Source organism: Schistocerca serialis, chromosome 4 (assembly GCF_023864345.2).
Source record: "Schistocerca serialis cubense isolate TAMUIC-IGC-003099 chromosome 4, iqSchSeri2.2, whole genome shotgun sequence".
Taxonomy (NCBI): domain Eukaryota; kingdom Metazoa; phylum Arthropoda; class Insecta; order Orthoptera; family Acrididae; genus Schistocerca; species Schistocerca serialis.
The window spans coordinates 117685007-117697935 of record NC_064641.1 but is presented as its reverse complement, the minus strand read 5'-3'; positions in this window follow the sequence as shown (position 1 = coordinate 117697935).

The window sequence follows — 12929 nt, the reverse complement described above, 5'->3', positions numbered from 1 at the left end:
TGGTTGGGGAAATTAATTGATCAATTTAATTAATTTGCATATCAATTTTACATCAAAATTGCACTGATGCTGCCACTACCCTACTACTCAGGATGTTACCTGCCATCATCTATAGTGCCAACAGTGAGGCGGTGTTAAGGTATGGGGTTGTCTTTCGTGATTAGGCTGCAGTCCCCTTATTGTGCTTAAGAAATTGCTAAGTCTGGAAGGATATGAACACAATTTACAGCACTGCATACATTAGAGGAACATTCAGAGATGATGATACACTGTATCAGACTGACAATGCACCCTGTCATGAACAGGGAATCTTTAAGGCAATGATGTGTGGACAATAACATTCCTGAAATGGTCTGGCCAGCCCAAAGTCCCACCCTGAAACCAATGGAACGCCTTTGGGATGAACAAGAATGTCGAATTCGCTCCAGACCCAAGCGTGATGCATCATTATCTTCTCTAGATTCGTCTCTTGATGGAGAGTGGGCTGCCATTTCTCCAATCAGACACATTGAATGTTTCGTTGGCTGATTTCAAGGCGTCATAAAGGTGAAGGATGGACACACCCGATACTAATGTCGACTAATATTTGTCCGATTCTTTTGATTAGGTATTGTAAGTGATTTTGCCAAAGCCACGTTGTTACGGTCCGAAGCCTGGCAAGCAGCATCTCGGAAACGTTGGAATTAGTCGGCTGATCACACTCTAATGTCGTGGGCATCTATGAAAAGTGGTTGAAGGGCAGTGAAACCACGAGTAGGCGACAAGGTGTTGGACATCCACACCTCATCACAGAATCTGGGCTTGACTCTTCTACAAAGCAGGATGGGCGACGATCTGTGTCAGACCTGACAACAGAGTACAATGCTGGTGCAGGCACAAGCGTTTCAGAACTCATCGTTTACAGTAAATTGTTGAACATGGGCCACCGCACCAGACCACCCCTACATTTTGGAGTTGACCCAGCAACATCGGCAATAACATTGTAGTGGGGATGGGATCGTTGAGACTGGACCGCACATCAATGGAAACATGTTGTCTGGTCGGATTAATCACGTTTCTTGTTAAACCATGTTTATGGCTGTGTGCAGTTACACTGTCATGAAGGCAAATGGTTGGTAGAAACATGCACTGTGCCGTGGACACAAGCCGGTGGGTGCTATTATGTTATGGGGAACATTCACCTCGGCTTCCATGGGATCTGTGGCAGTAATCGAAAGCACCATGACAGCTGTAGACTATGTGAACATTATTGCAGACCATCTGTATCTCTTCATGCTTGATTTTTTTCCACTACGTCGATGGCACCTTTCAGCAGGATAACTGTAGGTGTCTCAAGATCAGACTCATGCTCCAGTGGTTTGAGGAATGTGACAATGAACCCGATGGAACACATAAGGGACGCTGTCATGAGTCGTTTCGGCGCGGGCAAACCACTAGATCTTAATTTACGGGATGTGCATGTCTGCATGTACACATGTGATGCCACATACTACCTCAAATCTACCAAGGACTTGCCGAAGCTATGCTGCGCAGAACTGCTGCAGTAGTGCGTAGTAAAATCGGACCAGCAAGTTATTAAGCAGTTGGTCATAAATTTTGGGTTAATAAGTTTGTGTGTGTGTGTGTGTGTGTGTGTGTGCGTGCGTGACTATAGGTTTTTCTATGCTGCCAGCTAGGATAAGTCCAGGAGAGTTGTACCACATTTTTTTCTGTGGCATAAAATTTGTGTATTTTTCACATTTTTTGACTTCTGGAAACATGTTCGTATAATGTGCAATATAAACTTAAGTACAATATATTACTGAGGCACTGACAGTTAATATGCAAGAGATATGATAAAATGAAAATATACATGAGTGGTGCATCTCACACATACATGAATGGGTGGGATGGACCAGTGTACTGGGAGAGATGGACCATATAAAAAGAGTCAATCATAATTTCATATTTTTAGTTTAAATATGTTCTCATGAATATAGAATTATGCTATTAAATGTTTTAATCCAAAACAATTTTATCAGTTTATTATAAATCCTGACTGAAAATTGGCTTTCGTAATGATTGATGGTGTTCAAGCATTCACAACAATTACACTTACTGCCAAATAATGAATAACATTTGTCTGACTTCATGACAGGAAAAATACTGAATTCAGTCATCGTTTTCATTAGGCTCATAGTAGATCTCACCACTATTAACACGTTCATCCTCATCCCATTCATCAAAGTTATTTTCGTACTCCTCTATAATGCCTGCATTTGATGAACAGAGTGAACTATTTGCAGTATTTTCCTTTTTTAATTTATTCTGTCTGTTTTTATATTCACTGGTATTTCGATACGTTTGAAGTTCTCTAACGCTATAGATACAGCAATAAGGAATAGCGCAGTAGGCAGCACAGTTGAAGAGGAATGGACATCTCTAAAAAGGGCCATCACAGAAGTTGGGAAGGAAAACGTAGGTACAAAGAAGGTAGCTGCGAAGAAACCATGGGTAATTGAAGAAATACTTCAGTTGATTGATGAAAGGAGGAAGTACAAACATGTTCCGGGAAAATCAGGAATACAGAAATACAAGTCGCTGAGGAATGAAATAAATAGGAAGTGCAGGGAAGCTAAGACGAAATGGCTGCAGGCAAAATGTGGAGACATCGAAAAAGATATGATTGTCGGACGGACAGACTCAGCATACAGGAAAGTCAAAACAACCTTTGGTGACATTAAAAGCAACGGTGGTAACATTAAGAGTGCAACGGGAATTCCCTGTTAAATGCAGAGGAGAGAGCAGATAGGTGGAAAGAATACATTGAAAGCCTCTATGAGGGTGAAGATTTGTCTGATGTGATAGAAGAAGAAACAGGAGTCGATTTAGAAGAGATAGGGGATCCAGTATTAGAATCGGAATTTAAAAGAGCTTTGGAGGACTTACGGTCAAATAAGGCAGAAGGGATAGATAACATTCCATCAGAATTTCTAAAATCATAGGGGGAAGTGACAACAAAACGACTATTCACGTTGGTGTGTAGAATATATGAGTCTGGCGATATACCATCTGACTTTCGGAAAAGCATCATCCACACAATTCCGAAGAGGGCAAGAGCTGACAAGTGCGAGAACTATCGCACAATCAGCTTAACAGCTCATGCATCGAAGCTGCTTACAAGAATAATATACAGAAGAATGGAAAAGAAAATTGAGAATGCGCTAGGTGACGATCAGTTTGGCTTTAGGAAAAGTAAAGGGACGAGAGAGGCAATCTGACGTTACGGCTAATAATGGAAGCAAGGCTAAAGAAAAATCAAGACACTTTTATAGGATTTGTCGACCTGGAAAAAGCGTTCGACATTATAAAATGGTCCAAGCTGTTCGAGATTCTGAAAAAAGCAGGGGTAAGCTATAGGGAGAGACGGGTCATATACAATATGTACAACAACCAAGAGGGAATAATAAGAGTGGACGATCAAGAACGAAGTGCTCGTATTAAGAAGGGTGTAAGACAAGGCTGTAGCCTTTCGCCCCTACTCTTCAATCTGTACATCGAGGAAGCAATGATGGAAATAAAAGAAAGGTTCAGGAGTGGATTTAAAATACAAGGTGATAGGATATCAATGATACGATTCGCTGATGACATTGCTATCCTGAGTGAAAGTGAAGAAGAATTAAATGATCTGCTGAACGGAATGAACAGTCTAATGAGTACACAGTATGGTTTGAGAGTAAATCGGAGAAAGACGAAGGTAATGAGAAGTAGTAGAAATGAGAACAGCGAGAAACTTAACATCAGGATTGATGGTCACGAAGTCAATGAAGTTAAGGAATTCTGCTACCTAGGCAGTAAAATAACCAATGACGGACGGAGCAAGTAGGACATAAAAAGCAGACTCGCTATGGCAGAAAAGACATTTCTGGCCAAGAGAAGTCTACTAATATCAAATACCGGCCTTAATTTGAGGAAGAAATTTCTGAGGATGTACGTCTGGAGTACAGCATTGTATGGTAGTGAAACATGGACTGTGGGAAAACCGGAACAGAAGAGAATCAAAGCATTTGAGATGTGGTGCTATAGACGAATGTTGAAAATTAGGTGGACTGATAAGGTAAGGAATGAGGGGGTTCTACGCAGAATCGGAGAGGAAAGGAATATGTGGAAAACACTGATAAGGAGAAGGGACAGGATGATAGGACATCTGCTAAGACATAAGGGAATGACTTCCATGGTACTAGAGGGAGCTGTAGAGGGCAAAAACTGTAGAGGAAGACAGAGATTGGAATACGTCAAGCAAATAATTGAGGACGTAGGTTGCAAGTGCTACTCTGAGATGAAGAGGTTAGCACAGGAAAGGAATTCGTGGCGGGCCGCATCAAACCAGTCAGTAGACTGATGACCAAAAAAAAAAAAAAAGTATTTCGATTTGGTGATCTCTTTTTGAATTTTTTCCTGTCTTTTCATGTCGCTCCTTTTTTTTTTTTACAGGTTCAATATTTTCATCAGAGGATAGCCCTTTGGATACGGTTTCCGCATTCCTCTTAAATTTCGCTTTTTAAAAAATCAATATAAGGACCAGGTGATACTCTTTCCAAAAGTTTTGTCTGTGGAGTCTGAAGTGTCAGTGAAGGAATTTGACTTCTGCAGATAACTCTGCCCTTTCGAAGTGGTTGGGATCAGTAGGGCTTTTGACGATCTTTGAAATGGTTGGTGGGCCTGTGTATCATATTCTGCTCTTCCATTTGGTGCCACAGACATATCTTCCGACAAATAAGCATTGTCTGAGACTTTGGCCATCTTCAGTGGGATAATTGCATAAGGCTTGAAGCTAAACTTAATTTTGCTCCATCTGTCTCACTTTAAAAGAATGTTCAATTTCTCCCAAATACACAGACGGGAAAAAAATCAAAACACCGAAAAATTATCAATAGAGAGTAATGAAATATCGAGAACACATTCGTCTAAGTAGCATATTTAAGCGATTAACATTGCAGAACCACAGGTTAATGTCTGCGCGAGATAAGCCAAGTTGTTGTTGTGGTCTTCAGTCCTGAGACTGGTTTGATGCAGCTCTCCATGCTACTCTATCCTGTGCAAGCTTCCTCATCTCCCAGTACCTACTGCAGCCTACATCCTTCTGAATCTGTTTATTGTATTCATCTCTTGGTCTCCCTCTACGATTTTTACCCTCCACGCTTCCCTCCAGTACTAAATTGGTGATCCCTTGATGCCTCAGAACATGTCCTACCAACCAATACCTTCTTCTAGTCAAGTTGTGCCACAAACTCCTCTTCTCCCCAATCCTATTCAATACCTCCTCATTAGTTATGCGATCATCTAATCTTCAGCATTTTTCTGTAGCACCACATTTCGAAAGCTTCTATTCTCTTGTTGTCCAAACTGTTTATCGTCCATGTTTCACATTCCAAATGAATACTTTCAGAAACGACTTCCTGACACTTAAATCTATACTCGATGTTAACAAATTTCTCTTCTTCAGAAACACTTTCCTTGCCATTGCCAGTCTACATTTTACATCCTCTCTACTTCGACCATCATCAGTTATTTTGCTCCCCAAATAGCAAAACTCCTTTACTACTTTAAGTGTCTCATTTCCTAATCTAATTCCCTCAAGATCACCCGACTTAATTCGACTACATTCCATTATCGTCGTTTTGCTTTTGTTGATGTTTATCTTATACCCTCCTTTCAAGACACTGTCTATTCCGTTCAACTGCTCTTCCAAGTCCTTTGCTGTCTCTGACAGAATTACAATGTCATCGGCGAAACTCAAAGTTTTTATTTATTCTCCGTGGATTTTAATACCTACTCCGAACTTTTCTTTTGTTTCCTTTACTGCTTGCTCAATATACAGATTGAATAGCATCGGGGATAGGCTAATTGCAAATATGAAATGCTGGTGCATTAATAATCGGTGTAATCACCAGAATGCTGAATACAAGCATGCAAACATGAATGCACTATTTTGTGCAGTGCCGGATATCACTTTGTGGGATGGAATTCCATGCATGTTACACTTGGTCACTCAGTACAGAGACGGTGAATAATGTCTGTGGACGACGCTGGAGTTGTCATCCGATGATATCCCATATTTCCTCGATAGACGAAAGATCTGGTGATCGAGCAGGCCAAGGCAACATGTCGACATCCTGTAGAGTATGTTGGGTTACAACAGCGGTACGTGGACGAGCGTTATTCTGTTGCAAAACATCCCCTGGATGCTGTTCATGAATAGCAGTTCAACAGGTCGAATCACCAGACTGACGTACAAATCTGCAGTCAGGTTGCGTGGGATAACCACGACAGTGCTCCCGCTGCCATACGAAATCACACCTGAGACCACAACTCCAGGTGTAGTTTCAGCGCGTCTAGCATGCAGACAGGTTGCCTTCTTCTAACCAACACAGGGACATCACCGGCACCGAAGCAGAACCAGTTTTCATCAGAAAACACAACAGATCTCCATCCTGCCATCCAATGAGCTTTTGCGTGACACCACTGAACTCGCAGATGGCCGTGAATCGGGGTGAGTGAACGCGCGCTACAAGCCGTCTGGCTCGGAGCTGTCCTTGAAGCAACCGATTTGCAACAGTTCGTTGTGTCACTGTGGTGCCAAATGCTGCTCAAATTGCTGCTGCAGAAGCAGTGCGATGCGCCAGAGCCATACGCCGAACACGATGGTCTTCCCTCCCTGTTGTGACACGTGACCGTCCAGAACCTGGTCGTCTTGCGACCATACATTCTCGTGAGCAGCGCTACTAGCAATCGTGTACATTATCTACATTCTTGCCAAGTCGGTCTGCAGTATTGCGGAAGGAACATACAGCATCTCGTAGCTCTATTACGAGACCTCGTGTAAACTCGTTTACGGGTTGATAAATGGGTCTTTGTCGCCCTAAAAACTGTGTTGCATTCTTGACTAGCATAACCTCACCACGTCCAAACTCAAAGGTTACGCGACTGGCGTGAAATCTGAATGACACCATCTTTCTTTCTTTCTTTCGCTTAAGCCATAGTCCCGCAGCGATCGCAGGGTCGGCGTGGTTAGAAAGTATTTGGCAAGGTTAGTTTTAGGGGTGGCCGGATGCCCTTCCTGCCGCCATCCCGTACCCCCAGAGATGGAATCAGTGTACCCCAGCTGTCTGCATCTAGTGTAAATCGTGAAACAGTGCGAATGTGTTTGAAATGTCTGCGACGCGTGTAACTGAGGCGGAACGTGGGGACCAGCCCGGTATGCACCTTGCGGGATGTGGAAAACCGTCTAAAAACGACATCCAGGCTGGCCGCACACCTGCCCTCATCGTTAATCTGCCGGGCGGATTCGATCCGGGGCCGGCGCGCCTACCCGAGTAGAGGAAGCAGCGTGTTAGCGCTCTCGGCTACCCTGGCGCATGAATGACACCATTTTTCATATGTAGAAACACGCCTCCCGACTTTCATTTATGTCACACGACTCCTTCTTGGTGCTGCTATGTTTTTATTTTTTTTTATTTTTTGTCAGTGTACCACCGGTATGTGTCTTTCGATAGTCTGGGCCAGATAGACTGCCCCGACTTTTGTCTGTAGGCGGCGAATGTGCAAACGAAGCCTGAACACTAAAATTATGTAACTACACGATAAAACTTTTTCTGGTTACCAGAACAGAGAACGTGATTTTCCCCCAGAATTAACACGGAAAAGACAGAAACACTTCTACACCATCTTAGTTCACAAAAGAATTTCCCCGCAAGTAGAGAGCCTATATACAAAGAGAGAGAAGAGAGAGACAGACAGAGAGAGAGAGAGAGGGCAATGCTCCTTAGACCACAGATAACACACACAGGCGGCTGCCATTCTTTGCCACGATTCGAGCGGGATATACTGCCACCTGTAGACTATTACAAGACATGGATTTGACGCTCACATTACAGCAGAAATTCTAGCTTGTTATTTAGTAGATGACTATTATGGATTTACTGTGGAGTGACGGGATGCAGTGTACTAGCCATTTATTACAACGTCCTGCGAAAAAATGGGAAACGACAAGGAAACAAAAACAGTTCCATATATATTATTTTAGACGCTCTGAAGTGATTTCAGAGTTTCCTACTTGGATATTTATTGTTGAAGTTAGTAGGCTCTAATTTTTAGGAATGTCTTTCCTTCCCACCTTAATATACTATGAAGTGCCAGAGAAACTGGTATAGGCATGCGTATTCAAGTACAGAGAGATATGTAAACAGACAGAATACGGCGCTGCGGTCGGCAACGCCTATATAAGACAAGTGTCTGGTGCAGCTGTTAGATCGGTTACTGCTGCTACAATGGCAGGTTATCAAGATTTAAGTGAGCTTGAAGACGGTGTTATAGTCGTCGCACGAGCGATGGGACACAGTATCTCCGAAGTAGCGAAGAAGTGGGGATTTTCCCGTACGACCATTTCACAAGTGTACCGTGTATATCAGGAATCCGGCAAAACATCGCTGCGGCCGGAAAAAGATCCTGCGAAAATGGGACCAATGACGACTGAAGAGAATCGTTCAACGTGACAGAAGTGCAATCCTTCCGAAAACTGCTACAGATTTCAGTGCTGGGTCATCAAAAAGTGCCAGACTGCGAACCATTCAACGAACTATAATCGATATGGGTTTTCGGAGCCAAAGGACCATTCGTGTACCCTTGATGACTGCATGACATAAAGCTTTACGCTTCACCTGAGCCCGTCAACACCGACATTGTACTGTTGATGTCTGGAATCACACTGCCTGATCGGACGAGTCTCGTTTCAAATTGTATCGAGCGCATGGACGTGTACGGGTATGGAGACAACATCATGAATGCATGGAACCTGTATGTCAGCAGGGGACTGATCAAGCTACTGGCGGCTTTGTAATGGTGTGGGGCGTGTGCAGTTGGTGTGATATGGGACCCCTGATACGTCTAGATACGACTCTGGCAGGTGACACATACGTAAGCATCCTGTCTGATCACCTGCATCCATTCATGTCCATTGTGCATTCCGACAGACTTGGGCAATTCCAGCAGGACAATGACGCACCCCTTACGACCAGAATTGCTACAGAGTGGCTCCAGGAACACTGTTCTCAGTTTAAACACTTCTACTGACCATCAAACTCCCCTGACATGAACGTTATTGAACATATCTGGGCAGCCTTGCAACTAGCTGTTCGGAAGAGGTCTCCACCCCTTCGTATTCTTACGGATTTATGGACAGTCCTGCAGGATTCGTAGTGTCGATGCACTCCAGCACTACACCAGACACTAGTCGAGTCCATGCCACGTCGTGTTGCGGCACTTCATGCTCGCAGGGGCTCTACACGAGTGGATCTAGAAACTGCGTCTTATACCGGGAAAAAAAACACAGAAGAAGTACAGGGTTATTACAAATCATTGAAGCGATTTCACAGCTCTACAATAACTTTATTATTTGAGATATTTTCACAATGCTTTGCACACACATACAAAAACTAAAAAAGTTTTTTTAGGCATTCACAAATGTTCGATATGTGCCCCTTTAGTGATTCGGCAGACATCAAGCCGATAATCAAGTTCCTCCCACACTCAGCGCAGCATGTCCCCATCAATGAGTTCGAAAGCATCGTTGATGCGAGCTCGCAGTTCCGGCACGTTTCTTGGTAGAGGAGGTTTAAACACTGAATCTTTCACATAACCCCACAGAAAAAAATCGCATGGGGTTAAGTCGGGAGAGCGTGGAGGCCATGACATGAATTGCTGATCATGATCTCCACCACGACCGATCCATCGGTTTTCCAATTTCCTGTTTAAGAAATGCCGAACATCATGATGGAAGTGTGGTGGAGCACCATCCTGTTGAAAGATGAAGTCGGCGCTGTCGGTCTCCAGTTGTGGCATGAGCCAATTTTCCAGCATGTCCAGATAAACGTGTCCTATAACGTTTTTTTCGCAGATGAAAAAGGGGCCGTAAACTTTAAACCATGAGATTGCACAAAACACGTTAACTTTTGGTGAATTGCGAATTTGCTGCACGAATGCGTGAGGATTCTCTACCGCCCAGATTCGCACATTGTGTCTGTTCACTTCACCATTAAGAAAAAATGTTGCTTCATCACTGAAAACAAGTTTCGCACTAAACGCATCCTCTTCCATGAGCTGTTGCAACCGCGCCGAAAATTCAAAGCGTTTGACTTTGTCATCGGGTGTCAGGGCTTGTAGCAATTGTAAACAGTAAGGCTTCTGCTGTAGCCTTTTCCGTAAGATTTTCCAAACCGTCGGCTGTGGTACGTTTAGCTCCCTGATTGCTTTATTCGTCGATTTCCGCGGGCTACGCGTGAAACTTGCCCGCACGCGTTCAACCGTTTCTTCGCTCACTGCAGGCCGACCCGTTGATTTACCCTTACAGAGGCACCCAGAAGCTTTAAACTGCGCATACCATCGTGGATCTTTGTTTAACTTCGTCCTGAAGTGTCGTTGCACTGTTATGACTGACTGATGTGAGTGCATTTCAAGCACGACATACGCTTTCTCGGCTCCTGTCGCCATTTTGTCTCACTGCGCTCTCGAGCGCTCTGGTGGCAGGAACCTGAAGTGCGGCTTCAGCCGAACAAAACTTTATGAGTTTTTCTACGTATCTGTAATGTGTCGTGACCATATGTCAATGAATGGAGCTACAGTGAATTTATGAAATCGCTTCAATCATTTGTAATAGCCCTGTACTTCCGTAATGATGTTTATAAGCGCTGAAGAATGAAAGCATGGTAAAACAATATCGTAGTAGCTGATTTTACAAAACTAATCTTACGTTATCAAGTACACTAGTATTTTCGTGCTATTAGAAATTAACATAAAAATATTATTACTGTGACTTTGTTAACTGAGATGCAATATCGATAAAGGTAAAAACATAATTTGGTGACATCGAGAATCGAACTACAGCAGGATAAACAGGGTGGTCCATTTAGACGAACAGTTGGTAACAGGTAGATTTTTTAAATTAAAATACGGAACGTAGGTACGTTTGAACATGTTATTTCGGTTGTTCCAATGTGATACATGTACCTTCGTGAACTTATCATTTCCGAGAACGCATGCTGTTACAGCGTGATTACTTGTAAATACCACATTAATGCAAGAAATGCTCAAAATGATGTCCGTCAACCTCAATGCATTTGGCAATACGTGTAACGACATTCCTCTCAACAGTGAGTTGTTCGCCTTCCGTAACGTTCGCACATGCATTGACATTGCGCTGACGCATCTTGTCAGGGGTTGTCGTAGGTCACGATAGCAAATATCTTTCAACTTTCCCCACAGAAAGAAATCCGGGGACGTCAGATCCGGTGAACGAGCGGGTCATGGTATGGTGCTTCGACGACCAATCCACCTGTCATGAAATATGCTATTCAATACCGCTTCAACCGCATGCGAGCTATGTGTCGGATATCCATCATGTTGGAAGTACCGGTACATCGCCATACTGTCATGAAGTGAAACATCTTGTAGTAACATCGGTAGAACATTACATAGGAAATCAGCATACATTGCGCCATTTAGATTGCATCGATAAAATGGGCGCCAATTATCCTTCCTCCCATAGCCGCACCATACATCAACCCGCCGAGGTCGCTGATGTTCCACTTGTCGCAGCCATCGTGGTTTTTCCGTTGACCAATAGTGCATATTATGCAGGTTTACGTTACCGCTGTTAGTGAATGACGCTTCGTCGCTTAATAGAACGCGTGCAAAAAAATCTGTCATTGTCCCGTAATTTCTCTTGTGCCCAGTGGCAGAACTGTACACGACGTTCAAAGTCGAGGTCGCTGATGTTCCACTTGTCGCAGCCATCGTGGTTTTTCCGTTGACCAATAGCGCATATTATGCAGGTTTACGTTACCGCTGTTAGTGAATGACGCTTCGTCGCTTAATAGAACGCGTGCAAAAAAATCTGTCATTGTCCCGTAATTTCTCTTGTGCCCAGTGGCAGAACTGTACACGACGTTCAAAGTCGAGGTCGCTGATGTTCCACTTGTCGCAGCCATCGTGGTTTTTCCGTTGACCAATAGCGCATATTATGCAGGTTTACGTTACCGCTGTTGGTGAATGACGCTTCGTCGCTTAATAGAACGCGTGCAAAAAAATCTGTCATCGTCCCGTAATCTCTCTTGTGCCCAGTGGCAGAACTGTACACGACGTTCAAAGTCGAGGTCGCTGATGTTCCACTTGTCGCAGCCATCGTGGTTTTTCCGTTGACCAATAGCGCATATTATGCAGGTTTACGTTACCGCTGTTGGTGAATGACGCTTCGTCGCTTAATAGAACGCGTGCAAAAAAATCTGTCATCGTCCCGTAATCTCTCTTGTGCCCAGTGGCAGAACTGTACACGACGTTCAAAGTCGAGGTCGCTGATGTTCCACTTGTCGCAGCCATCGTGGTTTTTCCGTTGACCAATAGCGCATATTATGCAGGTTTACGTTACCGCTGTTGGTGAATGACGCTTCGTCGCTTAATAGAACGCGTGCAAAAAAATCTGTCATCGTCCCGTAATCTCTCTTGTGCCCAGTGGCAGAACTGTACACGACGTTCAAAGTCGTCGTCATGCAATTGCCGGTGCAATCGATGCTGATGTAGCATTCTCAACACCGACTTTTTTGAGATTCCCGATTCTCGCGCAATTTGTCTACTACTGGTGTGCGGATTAGCCGCGACAGCACCTAAAACACCTGCTTGGACATCATCATTAGTTGCAGGTCGTGGTTGACGTTTCGCATGCGGCTGAACACTTCCTGTTTCCTTAAATAACGTAACAATCGGGCGAGCGGTCCGGACACTTGGATGATGTCGTCCAGGATACCGAGCAGCATACATAGCACACGCCCGTTGGGCATTTTGATCACAATAGTCACACATCAACACGATATCGACCTTTTCCGCCATTGGTAAACGGT